This window comes from Dryobates pubescens, chromosome 26, assembly GCF_014839835.1.
Source record: "Dryobates pubescens isolate bDryPub1 chromosome 26, bDryPub1.pri, whole genome shotgun sequence".
Taxonomy (NCBI): Eukaryota; Metazoa; Chordata; class Aves; order Piciformes; family Picidae; genus Dryobates; species Dryobates pubescens.
The window spans coordinates 741,169-758,899 of NC_071637.1; the positions used below are offsets into that span (position 1 = coordinate 741,169).

A 17,731-nucleotide genomic window follows, 5' to 3' on the forward strand; every position below is an offset into this window, starting at 1 on the left:
CAGGGAGCTGTGGAGAGCAAGAAGGTCTCCCCTGAGCCTCCTCTTGTCCTGCAGGTCCCCTCCCCACACCCTGTGTGCTCCACTGCTGCCTACAGCTCCACATCCCCTGGGTGCTGCTGTGCCCAAGAGCTGCTGCAACACCAGCTTGGGTGGCAGGGCCTCCCCCAGGGGGATGCCAGAAGGGAGAGCCCTGCCCTTGCACCCAGCCTGGCTGGGATCACAGCTTGCAGAGCCACACAATGCACTGGGTTGGAAGGGACCCTCCAAGGGCATCTTGCCCAACCCCCCTGCAAGCAGCAGGGACAGCTCCAGCCAGACTTTGAATGTCTCCAGGGTTGGGGCCTCAACCACCCCTCTGGGCACCCTGTGCCACCTGTGCCAGTCTCTCACCACCCTCCCTGTGCAGAACTTCCTCCTGATGCCCAACCTAACCCTGCCCTGCTCCAGTTCCAAACCATTGCCCCTGGTCCTATCCCCACAGCCCCTTCTGAGCAGTCCCTCCCCAGCCCTCCTGCAGCTCCCCTGCAGGTACTGGAATGCAGCTGTAGGGTGCAGCAAGGCAGGAGCCCACCCCAGCCCTTCCCACCCTTGGCCCAAGCCAGTGGTGGGGTGGAGGGGGATGGAGGAGCAGAGCTCTCCCTGGGGGCTGGGGCAGGTCAGAGCCAGCAGAGCAGCAAAGCTGCACCCCCCAGGGCAAGCCCCCCCAGGGCAAGCCCCACTCCTGCTGCTCCAGCAGACAGTGCCCCATGGCCAAGGTGAGGGCAGGGGTACAGCCCCAGCACAGCCCTGGGGCAGAGAAGCCTTCCAGAGCCCAGCAGAAGGGCAGAGGGATGTGTGGGCATCACTCCAGCTGGGACACAGCAGCTCAGCCTCAGAGTGAGGTGATGCAGAGGAGGTTAAGAGCCTGAGCTGAAGCAAGCAGGGTGTGTGGCCAGGGGCCAGCCTTTGCCAAGGCCAGGGGGAGGGTGCTGGCAGCTCTCAGCAGCCCTCAGGGCCTGCATGGCCACATGCCACAGCTGGCCCAGCCCGGGCCAGAGCAGCTGGGGCGGCAAGGAGCAAGCTCCACTGAGCAAGGCATGCCTCACAGCCAGGCTGGGCCCCAAAGCCAGAGCACCCCCAGCCAGGGGGTGGGCACTGCCCTGCCCCAGCACTGCCACCCTGCAGCAGCACTGTGCCAGGGGCTGGCACTGCTGCCTGCCCAGCGAGGCTCCCAGCGCTGCAGGGAGGCTGAAGGGCAGGGGGAAGGAACAGCTTTGTCCTTCCTAACTGCTCCATCAAGCAGCCTGGCAGCGTGCCTGAGGCACAAAGTGACCCAGGCAGCAGCCTGGGCTGCTGCTTGGCAGAGCTCATCCTGCTCTGGGTGCTGGAGGGGCTGCAGCAGCTGCTTGGTGCTCAGCTGCACTTGGCAGCCTCTGGGAACTGCCTGCAGCTGTGCAGGCAGGGCAGGGGCTCAGGCTGCAGACAGGGCTGCCCTGCTCTGGAGCTGCCTGTGCCCTGCAGGCAGGGCAGGGGCTCAGGCTGCAGACAGGGCTGCCCTGCTCTGGAGCTGCCTGTGCCCTGCTGGCCCCTGCCTGCAGCTGTGCAGGCAGGGCAGGGGCTCAGCCTGCAGACAGGGCTGCCCTGCTCTGGAGCTGCCTGTGCCCTGCAGGCAGGGCAGGGGCTCAGCCTGCAGACAGGGCTGCCCTGCTCTGGAGCTGCCTGTGCCCTGCTGGCCCTTGCCTGCAGCTGTGCAGGCAGGGCAGGGGCTCAGCCTGCAGACAGGGCTGCCCTGCTCTGGAGCTGCCTGTGCCCTGCTGGCCCCTGCCTGCTTTTCCAGATGGAGAAAGGGCTGCCCAAGAGGTGGCTCAGGCCAGGCAGGGTCCATCCTCTGCAGGGAGACCCCAGCACCACCAGCACTGCAGCCACCCCTCCACTCCTATGCCCTCCCTCAGGCACCAGAGGAGAGCCCAGGGTTGTTGTGGTGCAGGACAAGGAGAGAGGCTGAACCAAAGGCTGCTGTGCTGGCACCCACTGCTCCCTGCATCTGCTTCAGCCAGCTGCAGTCATGCCCTGGAGCTGACCACTGCAGTTCACCAGCAGGGCACCTCAGAGGCCCAGCAGGAGCAGGCAGGGCTGCTGCAAGCCCTGATTCCCTTGGTCCTGATTTAATCTCAGGCCTTACAGCTCCCTGAGAGGAGGCTGCAGGGAGCTGGGGGTTGGGCTCTGCTCCCCAGTCTCAGGGGATAGAAGCAGAGGCAATGGCCTGGAATTGTGCCAGGGGAGGCTGAGGTTGGAGAGGAGGAACAATTTCTTGGTCAGGGACTGGCCCAGGCTGCCCAGGGAGGTGGTGGAGTCCCCATGCCTGGAAGGGTCCGTGGCCATGGCACCTGGGGCCATGGGGCTGGGTTGATGTTGGACTGGATGACCTGAGAAGGCTTTTCCAACCCAAACACCTCCAGGATGCTGTGTGGAGCACCCATGAGCAAGGAGCACTCTCTCTCCACCAGAGAGGGAGAGCAGAGCACAGCTCCTGCCCCAGCACACAGCAAGCACTGCTCAGGGACAAGAGAAAGCAGAGACCACCAGGTCCAGCTGCCTGCAGCTGGGATGTGGCAGCCAGGAGAGATGAGAACACAGGGCCAGGCACTCTGGAAACCATAAAGCAGCCTGTAAGCAATGTGGTGCAAGAGGAAAGGACCTTGAGCAGGTGAACAGCACAGGGGGAAGTTATTGAAGGGAGCCCAGCTCAAGCACAGGCTCAGCCCTGCCTTCTCCCATCTCCCCTTCCCTTCCAAAGGAAGGCTCAGGCTCTCTGCCTACAGCCAGCCCCCACTGAGCCCCAGGAGAGTCCTGTTCAGGGCCCAAAGCAGGGCCTGCAAAGTGCCTTTCCCCATGGCAGTGCTCACATCTTGTGCCCCACTTCCAAGGAAGGAGGAGCAGCTCCACACTGATCAGCTATGATCACCTAGGCCAGCTGAGGGGTGACCTTAGAACCACAGCATCACAGAGCTGCCAGGGCTGGAAGGGACCCCAAGGCTCAGCCAGCCCCAACCCCCTGCCATGGGCAGGGACACCTCACACCACAGCAGGTTGCTCACAGCCACCTCCAGCCTGGCTGCAAACACCTCCAGGCAGGAGGCTTCCACCACCTCCCTGGGCAGCCTGGGCCAGGCTCTCACCACCCTCCTGGGCAACAACTTCTTCCTCACAGCCAAGCTCCAGCTCCCCACTTCTAGTGCTGCTCCATCCCCCCAGTCCTGTCCCTCCCTCACACCCCAGAGCAGAGGGGCAGGATCCTCTCCCTCCACCTCTGCCAATGGGCACTGGCAGCCCAGAAGCAGCTCAGCTGCCCTTGGCCTTCTGGGCTGCCAGTGCCCATTGCTGCCTTTCTGTCCCAGGCCTGATTCCTGTCCCCCTCAGAGGTGTCCCAGACCCCCATCCCTCCCTGACACCCTCCAAAGTCCCTCCCCAGCTTGCTTGCAGCCCCCTGCAGCTCCTGGAAGGCCACCAGAAGCTCTCCTGGGAGCCTTCTCCTCTCCAGCCTGCACAACCCCAACTCTCTCAGGCTGTCTCCAGAGCAGCTCCAGCCCTCTGCTCCTCCTCCTGGCCCTGCTCTGGACACCTTCCAGCCCCTCCAGAGCCTTCCTGCCACAGAGGCTCCAGAGCTGGCCCCAGAGCTCCAGGGGTTCTCAGCAGAGTAGAATCCCCTCCCTGGCCCTGCTGGCTCTACCTTCTCCTTCAAGCAAGCCCCTAAGCAGCCAGCCCATTCCCTTCATCCTTGCCTACCACATCCCAGCACCAAGCCCCTGCTGACATCCAGGAGCTAGGGCTGCACAGCAGCTGTAAGGAAGCTGCAGGGACACAGAGAAAGCAGCAGCTCAGCAGCAGCACTGTGCTGTGACCACAGCATCCCCAAGCCTTCCAGAAGCAGGGGGCAGCAGGGCAGCAGCTGGCCTGGGCTGTGCTGTGCTGGCAGGACTTTGCCTGCTCAGGCTTGCCAAGGAGCAGCTGGCACACAGCTGGGCATGCCTGCCCTGAGCACACAGCCATGAAGCAGCTCTGCTGTGCAGGTGCTGCCCCGAGGCCCTGCTGCGGAGCCCCGAGGCACAGCCAAGAGCGGGCAGCATGGAATCCAAGCCAGCCAGCCCTGGGCCACACACCCTGAGCTGCAAGCAGAACCAGGGGAGGCCTCAGTGCTGGCTGGCTACCAGAGCTCACTGTGGAGGGGCTGTGTCCTCCTGCCCCCTGTGCCACTCCAGGGCAGGGAATGCTGCCCCCCCAGCCCAGCACCACCACAGCCACTGAACCATGGCCCCAAGCGCCGTGGCCCCTGCAGGGATGGGGACTCCACCACCTCCCTGGGCAGCCTCTGCCAATGCCTCACAGCTCTTTCAACAAAGAAACTCCACCCAGTCTCCAACCTAAGCCTCCCCTGGTGCAGCTTGAGGCCCCTTCCTCTTGTCCTGTCATGACTTGTTGGGGGAAGAGGCCAACACCAGCCTCACCACAAGCTCAGGTTGGCTGTGCCCAGGAAGCTATGCCCTGGGCTCAGATCCACACCCAACAGCACCTTGCCCTCCCCATACCCTCCCCCCACAGAGGAGAGCATGGAAGCTCAGTGCTGAGTGTGACACCCCAGAGGCACCCCAGCAGGAGCTCAAAGGCTCAGGCAGATGGTCAAAGCCTCTCTGTGGGCCAGGGGGCAGCTGCCCAGCTCCCAGACTAAACCAGCAGAAGATCCCAACACGTAAAGCCAGCAGGAACCCAGGCACAGACTGCCAGCCCTGCCAGGGGCTTCTGGCAGATGAACCTCCCCTGGGCAGCACCAGCTCCAGGCTGGGCAACCCTCCCTGTGCCACAGAAGCCACTCAAGCCTCCGGTGGGGGCTGGCAGAGGAGAGCGAAAGCTTGGCAGGGGACACTCACGCTGCTGCCGGGGGCTGCTCTCAGCACTCTGCTGGGCCACACTCCACACCCTGCAAGGAAGAGAAGAGCTTGGGTTAAAAAGGAAAGGAAAAACCCCACCAAACAAAGCCAAAGAAAGCAACGACCCAGAGCTGGTGCCTCGGGGAAGGCCATCCCGAGGCGGCGGCCGCAGGGCTCGGGCGCTGCGCTCCAGACCCCGGGCGCTGCGCTCCAGACCCCCGCCGTGGGGGTCTCCACGGCCGCGGAACGGAGGCTCCCAGGCTCTGCCGGCTGCTGCTTTGCCCTCATGCAAAAGCCTGATGCGAGCAGAGCAGCCTCCCAGGCAGGCAGCCTGCCCCCTGCCCGGCAGGAGCAGCTCTGCTGCCTCGCTGAGGGCAGCGAATGCCTCCTGCGGGCAGCGCCGCGGCCCCGGCACACCTCCCCCGGGGGGGATCCGAGACCCTCCCGGGCCGCCCCCCCTGCCGCACGCCGCCCGAGCGCTCCTTTCAGGGCCACCCCATCGTCAGCCGGCCCTCCAGCTCGGCAGGGCCATCCCCCGAGGGCAACATCTGGGCAGCAGGGCTGGAGCAGGCAGGTGAGTGGGGCAGGAGCCACGGGAGCCCCGGGAGCCCCGGAGCCCAGGAAGCCCAGGAGCCACGGGAGCCCAGGAGCCCCGGAGCCAAGGGAGCCCGGGAGCCCAGGAGCCACGGAGCCCAGGAGCCACGGAGCCCAGAAGCCACGGAGCCCGGGAGCCACGGGAACCCAGGAGCCACAGGAGCCCCGGAAGCCCAGGAGCCACGGGAGCCCCGGAGCCACGGGAGCCCCGGAGCCAAGGGAGCCACGGAGCCCAGAAGCCACGGGAGCCCCGGAGCCACGGGAACCCAGGAGCCCCGGGAGCCCCGGAAGCCCAGAAGCCACGGGAGCCCCGGAAGCCCCGGAGCCCCGGAGCCACGGGAGCCCCGGAGCCCAGCTGTGCTCCCTCAGCCACAGCAGGAAGGGAGCTCAGCAGCTCTGAGAGCAGCAGCCCCCAGCCTGGGCGGCAGCGCTCTTCAGGACCACTTTGGGATGACAGCTGCATCCAAGAGGGGGAGGAGAAGCTGCCCAGCAGGCACTCCAGTGACAGGAAGGAGGGCACAGGGCCTGGCAGCACAGCCAGGATGCCTCCTGCTCCTCCAAGGGCTGATTTTCAAGCACACATCCACCCCCTACCCCCCGGCAAGGATTGATCCTGCCAGGAGCACAGCAGAGCCATCAATGCAAAGCACTGCCATGGACCCCTGCCATGGACTCAGCAAAAGCCTTTCACTCCCCACCAGCAAGCATCAGCTGAGTGCAGCCCAGCACAGCTTGCCCTGAGTGCCAGGCACCCACCCTCTGCACAGCAGCCTCTGGGGCCCTGCTCCTACTCCACAGCAGTTCCTGGGGGGGGTCTTGTGCTGCTCCCAGGTTCCTGCACTCTGCTTCCTCCCATCCCTGCTCAAGGGTGAGCCCAGAGATGCACACAGAGGCAGCAGGCAGAGGCACAGCCAGGCACAAGAGCTCTGGACAGACCCAGGCACAGGGGGACTGTGCCAGCAGCTCTGCCACCCAGGGCTCACCAGCCCTGCACCCTGCTCCTCCTGGGAGGGAGAATGCAGTCACCAAAGGCAGGACTGTGGCACTCAGAGTCACAGAGTGCTCTGGGCTGGAAGGGAGCTCCAAAGCTCATCCAGTCCAAGCCCCTGCCCCCAGCAGGGACATCCTCCCCTGGAGCAGGCTGCCCAGAGCCCTCTCCAGCCTCACCTGGAATAGCTCCAGGGATGGAGCCTCAACCACCTCCCTGGGCAGCCTGCTGCAGTGTTGCAGCAGCCTCCTGGGGCAGAACTTGTTCCTCACATCCAAGCTCAATCTGCTCTGCTCTGCTCTGAAGCCATTGCCCCTGGGGCTGTCCCTGCAGGCCTTTGGGAACAGTCCCTCTGCAGCCTTCCTGTAGCCCCTTCAGGTCCTGGCAGGCTGCTCCCTGGAGCCTTCTCCTCTCCAGGCTGAACACCCCCAGCTCCCTCAGCCTGTGCCCAGAGCAGGGCTGCTCCAACCCCCCGAGCATTTTCCTGGCCCTCCTCTGGACTTGCTCCACTCATTGCTCCCCAACCTGCCTGTGCTAAGGCTGCCAAACAAAGGCCCTGTGCTCTCCATCAGACACCAGCCCCCTCTCCTTCCCACCTCCTGCTGTGGGAGGCAGCAGTCACCAGGGCTGGCTACACCGCAGCAGGCTCTCAGCTACAGGAATTTGGGGATCTGAGCTACTGCATCAATTAGCATCATATTAATGAAGTGTTCTGAGAATGCAGGCAGGAAGGCCCTTCCCCCAGCCCTGCTCTCCTCTGCCTGAAACCCAGCAGCTCCCAAAACATTCCTGCCCACAGAATCACAGCATCACAGAGCACAGCAGGTTGGCAGAGCCCCCCCAAGCTCCCCCAGCCCAGCCCTCAGCCCAGCACTGCAGGCTCAGCACCAAACCAGGGCCCTAAGCCCCAGGGCCACAGCTGCTGGAGCACCCCCAGGCATGGGCACTGCAGCACTGCCCTGGGCAGCCTCTGCCAAGCTCTGAGAGCCCTTCCAGGGCACAAAGATCTCCTGAGCTCCAGCCTCAGCCTGCCCTGGGGCAGCCTGCAACCATTGCCTCTGCTCTGGCCCTTGGTACCAAGCAGCAGAGGCTGCCCCCTCCTCACCCCAACCTCCCTGCAGGGAGCTGCAGAGAGCAAGGAGGTCTCCCTCAGCCTCCTCTGCTCCAGCCTCACCCCCCCCAGCTGCCTCAGCCCTCCTCTAGCCCAGGGGTTCCAGGCCCTTCTCCAGCCTGGCTGCCCTGCTCTGGACAGGCTGCAGCCCCTCAGTGGCCTTCCTGCAGGGAGGGCCCAGAGCTGAGCACAGCACTGAGCTGTGGCCTCCCCAGTGCTGAGCACAGGGGGATGGTCACCTCCTGGCCCTGCTGCCCACCCTGCTTCTGCCCCAAGCCAGGGCTGCCACTGGCTTGCATCAGGATCTGCTGCCGTGCCGCTCTCCTGGCGCCAGGCTGGTCATGAACCATCGCAGCCACAGACAGTGCCCCAGGCAAGAACACATCCCCAGTGACCCACATTGTCACTGCACTGTCACTGCCATCACCCAGCCTGTCTCTGACAGGGTGAGCTCCAGTGCTGGCCCTGGGAGCAGCCCCTGGGACACCAACAGCTGCCAGGTGCAGCCCACGGTCCCCCCACGGGGCAGATCCTGCCCAGCACCACTGGCTTGGCTCAACAGCTGGCCAGGGGCAGGAGGCAGCCCTGTGCTGAGCCCAGCTGACTCCAATCTAAGCTGCTGGTTGGGAAGTGAAGGGCAAGGAAGGGGACAAAGGTTGGCAGTGTCCCCTTCAGCGTCCAGCAGAGCAGGGAGAGGGCAGGGCAGGGTGGGCACGAAGCACAGGCAGGGAGAGGTCCAGCTCTGCACTCTGGCACTGGGCAGCATAAGACCACCCAGAGTTAGTTCAGTGTCACCCTGAGCATGGCCTTGCACCCTTGAAATGAACTCTACAGAGCTCATGCAGAATATTTCCCCTCTCTGCTGTGGATTTGCTCCTGGCCCTGCACAACCACTGATGGGCTGCAGTGACCCTGCACTGCCTGCCCCCTGCAAGCCTGGCCCAAACCTGCTGATGCTGGGAGAAATACTCCCCTTCGATGCAGGGAATCTCTCTGTGCTCACTGGAACTGCCTCCCTAGGGAGGTGGCTGAATCCCCATCCCTGGAGGTGTTTCAAAGATGCAGAGGTGTGGTGCTGAGGGCCATGGCTTAGCCCCAGACTGGCAGAGCTAGAGAATGGCAGCCTGGCCTGTGCCAGGAAGAGTGTGGCCAGCAGGAGCAGGGAGCTCATCCTGCCCTCTGCTCAGCACTGCTCAGCCCACACCTAGAGTCCTGTGGCCAGCTCTGGGCTCCTCAGGGCAGGAAAGAGGTTGAGCTGCTGGAAGGTGTCCAGAGAAGGGCAACAAAGCTGGGGAGGGGTCTGGGGCACAGCCCTGGGAGGAGAGGCTGAGGGAGCTGGGGTTGCTTAGCCTGCAGAAGAGGAGGCTCAGGGGAGACCTTCTTGCTCTCTGCAACTCCCTGCAGGGAGGTTGGAGCCAGCTGGGGGTTGGGCTCTTGTGCCAGGCACCCAGCAGCAGAACAAGAGGACACAGTCTCAAGCTGTGCCAGGGGAGGTTCAGGCTGGAGGTGTGGAAGAAATTCTTCCCAGCAAGAGAGATTGGCCCTGGGGCTGTGCTGCCCAGGGAGGTGGTGGAGTCCCCATCCCTGGAGGTGTTTAGGAAGAGCCTGGATGAGGCCCTTGGTGCCATGGTTGAGCTGATCAGATGGTGCTGGGGGAGACGTTGGACTGGATGAGCTCTGAGGCCTTTTCCAACCTGGTTTATTCTATTCTATTCTATTCCATTCCATTCTATTCCACTCTACTCTAATGACTGCCCTGGATGCTCTGAAAGGGCTTTTCCAACTGAAACCACTCTGGGATTCTCTCACATCACCTCTGGTGAGCTGAGAAGGAACAGCCCAGCCAGGACTCAGCAGGAGATGACCAAGGACCACACCACCATGGGCCCCCCAGGTTGCTCTGCCTGCACGTGCCAGGCTGCCACAGCCTGCAGCACCAGCCCAGGCTGGGACCGAGCTCCAAAGCTCTTGCAGCAGCACAGGAGTGGCCAGGTGGGCTTCCAGCAATGGTGGGAGCTGCCTCCAAAACACAGCATGGACAGCTCTGGCTTCTCTCTGTCCTGCAGCACTTCCAACAGTCACCCTCGAGCCATCTCCATGCCTTATGGAGCCCAGGGTGGCTCTCAGGGCCTGACTCAGCTCATGCCACCAGGAAGCATTTCTCTGGCTCCCTGAAGAAGAGTCCCAGTGAACCTGCAGAGGGATGGCCCCTGGCAGGCTGCTGTACACCCAGGGCTGGATCAGGCTGTTCTGACCAGTTCCTTCTGCAGGGCCATGATCTGCCAGTGAAGCCCCTAAAAGGCAACACAGCTAAAGGGGGAGGTTTCCCACCCCAGGGTTCACCACCAGCACTGGGGCTGTATCCTTGCCAAACACTGCACCTTCCCAGAGTGAGCAGCAGGTCCAGCTCCATGGTCACCCTTCAGGCCTTAAGACAGCACCTGGAGGCTGCCACCAGGTCCCTCTCATCACCAGCAGAGACCCAAAGCTTTGTCACAACACAAAGGTTTCCAGCAGCACAGGGAGGGGATTCTGCCCCTCTGCTCTGCTCAGCCCCCACCTGTAGCACTGCCTCCAGCTCTGGGGCCCCCGGCACAGGAAGGACCTGGAGCTGCTGGAGAGGCTCCAGAGGAGGCCACAGAGATGCTCAGAGGGCTGCAGAACCTCCCCTGTGGGGCCAGGCTGGGAGAGTTGGGGCTGTGCAGCCTGGAGGAGAGAAGGCTCCAGGGAGACCTCAGAGCAGCCTTGCAGTACCTGAAGGGCTCCAGGGGAGCTGGGGAGGGACTCTGGACAAGGGCTGGGAGAGCCAGGCTGAGGAACAATGGCTTTGAGCTGGGAGAGGAGAGACTGAGAGTGGAGAGGAGGAAGAAACTTTGCAGTGGGGGTAGGGAGAGACTGGCACAGGCTGCCCAGGGAGGCTGTGCCTGGATATTGCAGGGGGGGTTGGAACTGGACGATCTTTAAGGTCCCTTCCAACCCAATCCATTGCAGCAGTCCATGTGCCACCATCCCATGCTCAGCAGGAGCTTCTGCCAGCAGAGACACTGCCAGATCAATAGTGCTCCTCATTAGAACATTTAATTGCTTCTCCTGCACTGGAGGATCATTAAGGAGCAAAACCTGCAGGACCGCTCCCAGCGCCGCAGCCTTCACGCCCGGCTGGGTGAGGGTCCTGTGCGGGTGGGCAGGAGGAGGATGCCAAGGGCTCTGCTCTCTGGCCTGCCAGGGTATGCAGCAGCCTGGCACAGCTCTCTGCTGGCCACCCAGGCTGGCTTTCTGCTGGGGCTGACCCTGGCAAGCAGGAGGAGCTGCGTACAAAGGGGATGTGGCACTTGCAGTGCAGAGTTCCCAGCCCTCCACAGGCTCACAGGATGCTGGGGGTGGAAGGGACCTCTGGAGAGCTTCCAGTCCAAGGCCCTGCCAGAGCAGGAGCAGAGGATCCAGCACAGGTCCCACAGGAACACATCCAGACAGGGCTGGGAAGGCTCCAGAGCAGGAGACTCCACAACCTCTCTGGGCAGCCTGCTCCAGGGCTCTGGGACCCTCACAGTCAAGAAGTTCCTCCTCATGGTGAGCTGGAACCTCCTGTGCTGCAGTTTCCATCCACTGCCTCTTGTCCTATCCCAGGGCACAGTGAGCAGAGCCTGGCCCTGTCCCTTCCCTCCTGACCCCCAGCCCTCAGCTATTGATAGCCATTGATCAGATCCCTCTCAGCCTTCTCCTCTCCAGACTGAACAGCCCCAGGGCTCTCAGCCTCTCCTCCCCAGGCAGTGCTGCAGTCCCTTCAGCATCCCTGCAGCCCTCCCTTGGACTCTCTCCAGCAGATCCCTGTCCCTCCTGAGCTGGGGACCCCAGGGCTGGATGCAGTGTTCCAGGTGAGGTCTCAGCAGGGCAGAGCAGAGTGGGAGGAGAATCTCCCTGCTCTTTCTCCTTGACCAGCTGGCCACACTCCTCTGAATGCCCCCCCAGGGCAGGGCTCATTGCTGTCCCATGCAGAACTTGCTGCCCAGCAGCTCTCCCAGGGCAGCTCCCCAGCACATCTCCCTCCTGCCCTCCCGGAGTGCCTGCTGCAGTGCTGGCTCTGCTCTCCCCTGCAAACGTGGCTGCCTTCAAGAGCCTGATACGAGGAGAGAGGGGAGGGGGGAAGGGGAAGGGAAAGGGGGGGGGGGGGGAAGAAAAAAAAAGCAGAAAAAAGGCAAAGCTAAAAATATCTCCTGAAAGATAGCAGAGCAGCAAGGGATCTGCAGGAAAGGGAGGTGGGAAGGGGGCTGCGAATGTGTTAAGATTCTGTTTAATCCCTCCCCAGCCACCAAATAAATAAATAAATGACTAGAATCCGGCGAAGGCAGAAAGGATCTCTCAGGGTTTCCTTTGTGCAGAGCTGGCTCCACCCTGTGCTTCCCTCTCCACCTGCTACCGGGGGAAGGGGAGCAGCGCACGGCGCTGCCAGCCCCGGCGCTGGGTTAGTAGGAGCGGGGGAGGGGGGGACCGGAGCCGGTGGGAGGGAGCTGGCAGCAGGGCCGGGCTGTGAATCCTCCATTCACTCTCGCCCGGAAGGCAGGGAGCGCTTGGCACCGGCCTGGCATCTGGCCCTGCCTTCCACCTCGGCGCCAACACCTTGCAGAGGAGCATCCAGCAGGCTGTGGAGCCCAGGGGCAGCAGGGCTCAGCAAGGTGGCTCGCAGCCCCGGCTGGTGGGCTGAGGGCCGGCTTCGGACGCGGCGGGGGGGACGTGGGGGGCATGGAGCAGGTACTAAGCTGCTGCCTTGTTCCATCCCCACAAAGAGACCGAGCGCCCGAGCGAAACTGCTGACCTGCTGGCAGCTGCGGATCTGCGGCTTCAGCCTCATTGTGTTCTGAGCACAATAGGGTCAGGCCAGCCTCCAACGTGTGCTCTGATCGCCCCGGACCCAGCCTGCTGCTCACCCAGCCCCGGCTGCTCCCCGGGCAGCTGCCGCGTGGGGCAGAGCCAAGCTGGGGCACCGCTGAGCACCGCGAGAAGCTGGGTTTGCCCTCCGGGGGGCACAGGACAGACCACCAGCAGAAGGAGGGAGCGAATTCCTCTTCTAGAGCACTATCAGCCAGGGTGTAAGGCTCTGCCTGCCGCTCCCTGCCTCCCAGGCAGGAGAGCTGGCAGTGTGCACAAGCACACAGGTGGGCACACACACCCCACAGGCTGGCACTGCCCAGTCCTCAGCCTCCATTCGGAGCAGGCTCAGCTGTGTACCGCGACCAGCAGACATGAAGGACTTCCACCACATCACCCACCTGGGGCTCAGGGATGGCTGCCCCTTCCCACACAGCTCCCCAGCTCCCTGGCTGGCACAAGGAGGTCCTCGAGTCCTCTTCCAGGTGTACAAAAGCTCAGCTCTTGGGACAGTTGCCTGCACACCCCCCTGACAGCCCAGCTTTAGAGAACCAAGCAGCACAGGGCAGGTGCTGGGAAGGAGCTCCCTAAGGAGAGTCCTCCAGCTCCCCCCGACGCAGACAGCTCCTCGCAGGCTCAAGGGACAGCAGGAGCCAGCAGCGAGCACCACCCCAGGCTCAAACCCTGAGGCCCCCCAGGCAGGATCCAGCCAGTGCAAGCCCCAGCACCTCAGAGCTCTCCCCAGCACCATCACCCCGGTGGTGACAAATCCAAACCTGCTGACTCAGAGCCACCCAACTGCTCTGATGGGAACAATAAGCCATGCAGCCGGCAGTGTGACAGCCCCAGCACAGGCACGCTGTCAGATGCCCTGTGAGAGTCATGCACTGGGTCTCCTTGTGCAGCAGCTTCCAGCAACCAGAGCCCGGGAAACCTCTGCTGTTTCACCTTGCTGCTTCCCAGCGAGGCTTCAAACGCAGCTTCAAGCCTCAGCTGAGACCTCCAAGTGACAGGCACCACATGAAAACCTACTACACAGCTAAGCACAGGCCTTGGAGACACCCACACAGAGCTGGCACACACAGCCCAGCTTATCATGCCCAGCCTAGCTCCTCGTACCCAGCTCCTCGTGCACAGCCCAGCTCCTCGTGCCCAGCCCAGCTCTTCATACCCAGCTCTTCATACCCAGCCCAGCTCCTCCAGCCCAGCCCAGCTCCTCCAGCCCAGCCCAGCTCTTCATACCCAGCCCAGCTCCTCCAGCCCAGCCCAGCTCCTCCAGCCCAGCCCAGCTCCTCGCACCCAGCCCAGCTCCTCCAGCCCAGCCCAGCTCCTCCAGCCCAGCTCCTCCAGCCCAGCCCAGCTCCTCGCACCCAGCCCAGCTCCTCCTGCCCAGCCCAGCTCTTCATACCCAGCCCAGCTCCTCGTACCCAGCCCAGCTCCTCCTGCCCAGCCCAGCTCCTCCAGCCCAGCTCAGCTCCTCATACCCAGCCCAGCTCCTTGTACCCAGCCCAGCTCCTCCTGCCCAGCCCAGCTCTTCATACCCAGCCCAGCTCCTCCAGCCCAGCTCAGCTCCTCGTACCCAGCCCAGCTCCTTGTACCCAGCCCAGCTCCTCCTGCCCAGCCCAGCTCCTCCTGCCCAGCCCAGCTCCTCCAGCCCAGCCCAGCTCCTCATACCCAGCCCAGCTCCTCGTACCCAGCTCAGCCCTTCCTACCCAGCCCAGCTCCTCCTGCCCAGCCCAGCTCCTCGTGCCCAGCTTAGCCCTTCATACCCAGCCCAGCTCTTCACATCTAGCTCAACCCTTCATACCCAGTCCAGCTCCTTGTGCCCAGCTCAGCTCCTCCTACCCAGCCCAGCTCTTCATACCCAGCCCAGCTCACCTTCCCTAGCCCAGCTCTTCGTACCCAGCCCAGCTCCCTGTGCCCAGCCCAGCTTCTCCTGTCCAGCCCAGCTCCTCCTGCATAGCCCAGCTCCTCACACCCAGCCCAGCTCCTCGTACCCAGCCCAGCTCCTCATACCCAGCTCAACCCTTCATACCCAGTCCAGCTCCTTGTGCCCAGCTCAGCTCCTCCTACCCAGCCCAGCTCTTCATACCCAGCCCAGCTCACCTTCCCTAGCCCAGCTCTTCATACCCAGCCCAGCTCACCTTCCCTAGCCCAGCTCTTCATACCCAGCCCAGCTTCTCCTGCCCAGCCCAGCTCCTCCTGCCCAGCTCAACCCTTCATACCCAGTCCAGCTCCTTGTGCCCAGCCCAGCTCTGCTTTTCATACTCAGCCCAGTTCCTCATACCCAGCCCAGCTCCTTGTGCCCAGCTCAGTCCTTCATACCCAGCCCAGCTCCTCATACCCAGCTCAGCCCTTCATACCCAGCCCAGCTCCTCCTGCTCAGCCCAGCTCCCTGTGCCCAGCCCAGCTTCTCATACCCAGCCCAGCTCCCCCAGCTGCGCTCAGGCAGCACTGCAGCAGCAAGGACACCTCCCCAGCCCATTGCCAGATAAAAGTAAGGCAGAGGACACTCCAGGGAGATCTGTGAAACTGGGCAGGAAACTCGGCTCAAGCCCTGCCCACCCCCTGCCCTTTAACCAACAGGGCCCTGGCTGGGACTTCCTCGTTTAGAAATCCTAATGAGCTATGGGAAGGATTCCTTTTGTCCCTGACAGACGAAATCAGACTCCTGTCTGCTCTGTTTGTCTCCTCAAACCCCCTCTGGCACCGCGGCAGCGCCAGAGCCAGGAGGGACAGAGGCTCCACAGCGTGACCCTGGAGTCAGAGACAGGGCAAGGGCTGGGTGGCTGCCGGCAGGGAGCACGAACGATGTGCTCTGCAAGGCAAGGAGAGATCCAGCTCCACACCAGCACCGAGGTCATCACCCAGGGCTTAGCAAGGAGCTCAAGCAGCTGGGGAAAGCAAATGGATTGTTGAGATTTCCTCTGTTGTGACTTCTTCAGCTGCCCCAAACACCTCTGCCGGCCACCCATCCATCAACCACCTGCCCTGGGAGGGGGCTGTGGTGGTGGCAGCCGTGGTAGCAGCCCTGGAAAGAGGGCACAGCAAGCTCCAGGACTGCACTTGGACTGGAAAGGTCCTCCCTCCCCTTTCACACCTCAGGAACTCAGGCTCCCTTCCGCTGCTTTTTGCTTAGAAATATTTGGACTTCCAAACCCATTTTTCTAAGGAGCTTCCTCCCAGACAAACCTTCTCCCCGGGGAGGGTTGGCAAACACCTCAAAAAATGGCAAACCTCAACATTCTGGAGAGCTCTGGCTGCAACATCAACCAGCAAGCAAAACAGCAGGGGACGAACACATCAGCTGCAGTTAGTCAGCACAAACACAGAGCCTCTGCAGCCAGCCAACCCCGAGCTGCATCACACCCCCCAGCCACCCTGCAGCCCACCCCGGGGCTCTGCTGGGCACAGTGAGGTCTGCTTTAACGACTGCCTCACCACCTGAGCTTGCTGCTAGAGCAATCAACACAGCACAAGGGTGGTGCACAGAGGACAGGAGACACCAATACGCCACTCCTGGCAGGGGCTGCAGGCAGGCAGGCAGCTCACAGCCCCCCAAGGCACTCATCGTGGTCCTTTGACTCGGAACGCTGAGGTTACCCCTGCCTCAGCCGGGGATGCTCTGGGGGAAGGAGGGTGGTTGTGAACCTGCCATGGGCTTGCCACAGCTTCCAGAGCACGCCCTGCATCTCTGGGTCCTCACTGAGAGCATGACTGAGCAATCCTGGGAAGACCTGGGCTCTGAGCATCCCGAGGAGGCCTCCCCAGACAGGTTCCACACCTACCAAATCAGACTCAAAGCAAAATGAAAGCAGATCTAATTACAGAGTAATTCCCCTCTTGCAAGGACCATCGCCCAAACCCAGCCTGCCCTCAGCTCCAAACCTGCTTGACCACAACAAAGGCATGCAGCTGAAGGCCACCAGAACACCTCTCCAGCCCTGTACAGCCACGGTCCAAGGGCTGTGACATATAGCAGAATCCTCCAGTGGGCCACAAAGGACATAGAGATCTGCAAGGCAATCCCAAGGAGCAGATCTCTGCGCTTCCCCAGGTCTCAAGTTGTTTTGGAGGCAAAAATGACTTGGGACAAGTCTAGCGTGAGAAAGCCGGAGGGAAACTGACAGCTAAGCGCAGGAAGGAGATGGATGCATGGGGCTGGCCTTTCTCTCTCTCTCTCTAGGGATGCTGGAGAAGTCACACCCCGGGCACGGCAGGGGAGAGGAGGCTGCTCGGGAGTCACCTCACACCGTCTCCAGCGGATGCAAGCGCAGCTTCCCCTGCGGCACGCCGCGAATCCCAGCCCCGCGGCCCCGCACCATTGTCTGCCCACCGAAGGGTCCCCACCGCGGCGTGCCGGAGGCTGGGAACGCCGGAGGCAAACAATGCCACGGCAGAAGCCCCGCCGGAGGAAAGCACCGCCGGAGAAAAGGGCCACGTAGGTCCTCTAGGACAATCTCCCGGGAAACCAGCCTGGGGAGAAAATGCTGAGCTCAAGGATACCTCCAGAGCCCACCTCCTGCCATATGACGAGACTCCAAAAATAGCCACAGAAATATGCGAGGACCCATTCCAAGTTGTTCCTGGCTCTCTCCACATTTTCCCTCTAATGTAAACCGGCTCCCGGAGCCCGCAGCCCCGGCAGCCCAGCGCTGCCAGGGGAGCCCCGCAGCTCGGGGCTACGGATGCCGGGGGCTGGCTCACCGAGCCCGCATTCGCGCCGCTGCTTCTCCGCTCTCGGCTCTGGCTCCTCCGCGGGTGGGAGGTGCGGAACGCACACCCACCCCCCACCCCACCCCGTGCCCGGCCGGACCCCCGTGGGGAGCCGCGCCCCGCCCGCAGCATCCCGCCCCGCACGGCGGGTGGGGAGGCTGGGCACGGTGCGGGAAGAGGGCACGGTGCGGGAGGCTGGGCACGGTGCGGGAAGAGGGCACGGTGCGGGAAGAGGGCACGGTGCGGGAAGAGGGCACGGTGCGGGAGGAGGGCACGGTGCGGGAGGCTGGGCACGGTGCGGGAAGAGGGCACGGTGCGGGAAGAGGGCACGGTGCGGGAGGCTGGGCACGGTGCGGGAGGCTGGGCACGGTGCGGGAGGAGGGCACGGTGCGGGAGGCTGGGCACGGTGCGGGAGGCTGGGCACGGTGCGGGAAGAGGGCACGGTGCGGGATGCGTTGCCTCCCTCCCTCCCTCCCTCCCGCCGCCGCCGGGAAGGGCAGGCCCGGCTCGAAAAGCTTTCCCAGCGGCGCAGCCCTCTCCGCAATCCTGCCT

The 17,731-nt window shown here is 63.3% G+C and overlaps 1 protein-coding gene across 1 annotated transcript in view; it reads right to left on the bottom strand.

Annotated features, from left to right (window-relative positions):
- Positions 1–4,942, bottom strand: part of EPB41L1 (erythrocyte membrane protein band 4.1 like 1) — a 77,442-nt gene extending 72,500 nt beyond the window's left edge. The window contains exon 1 of the mRNA XM_054173333.1: positions 4,905–4,942. The gene's annotated coding sequence lies outside the window, so the exon portion shown is untranslated. The remainder of the gene's footprint in view (positions 1–4,904) is intronic.
- Positions 4,943–17,731: the final 12,789 nt, after the last annotated feature.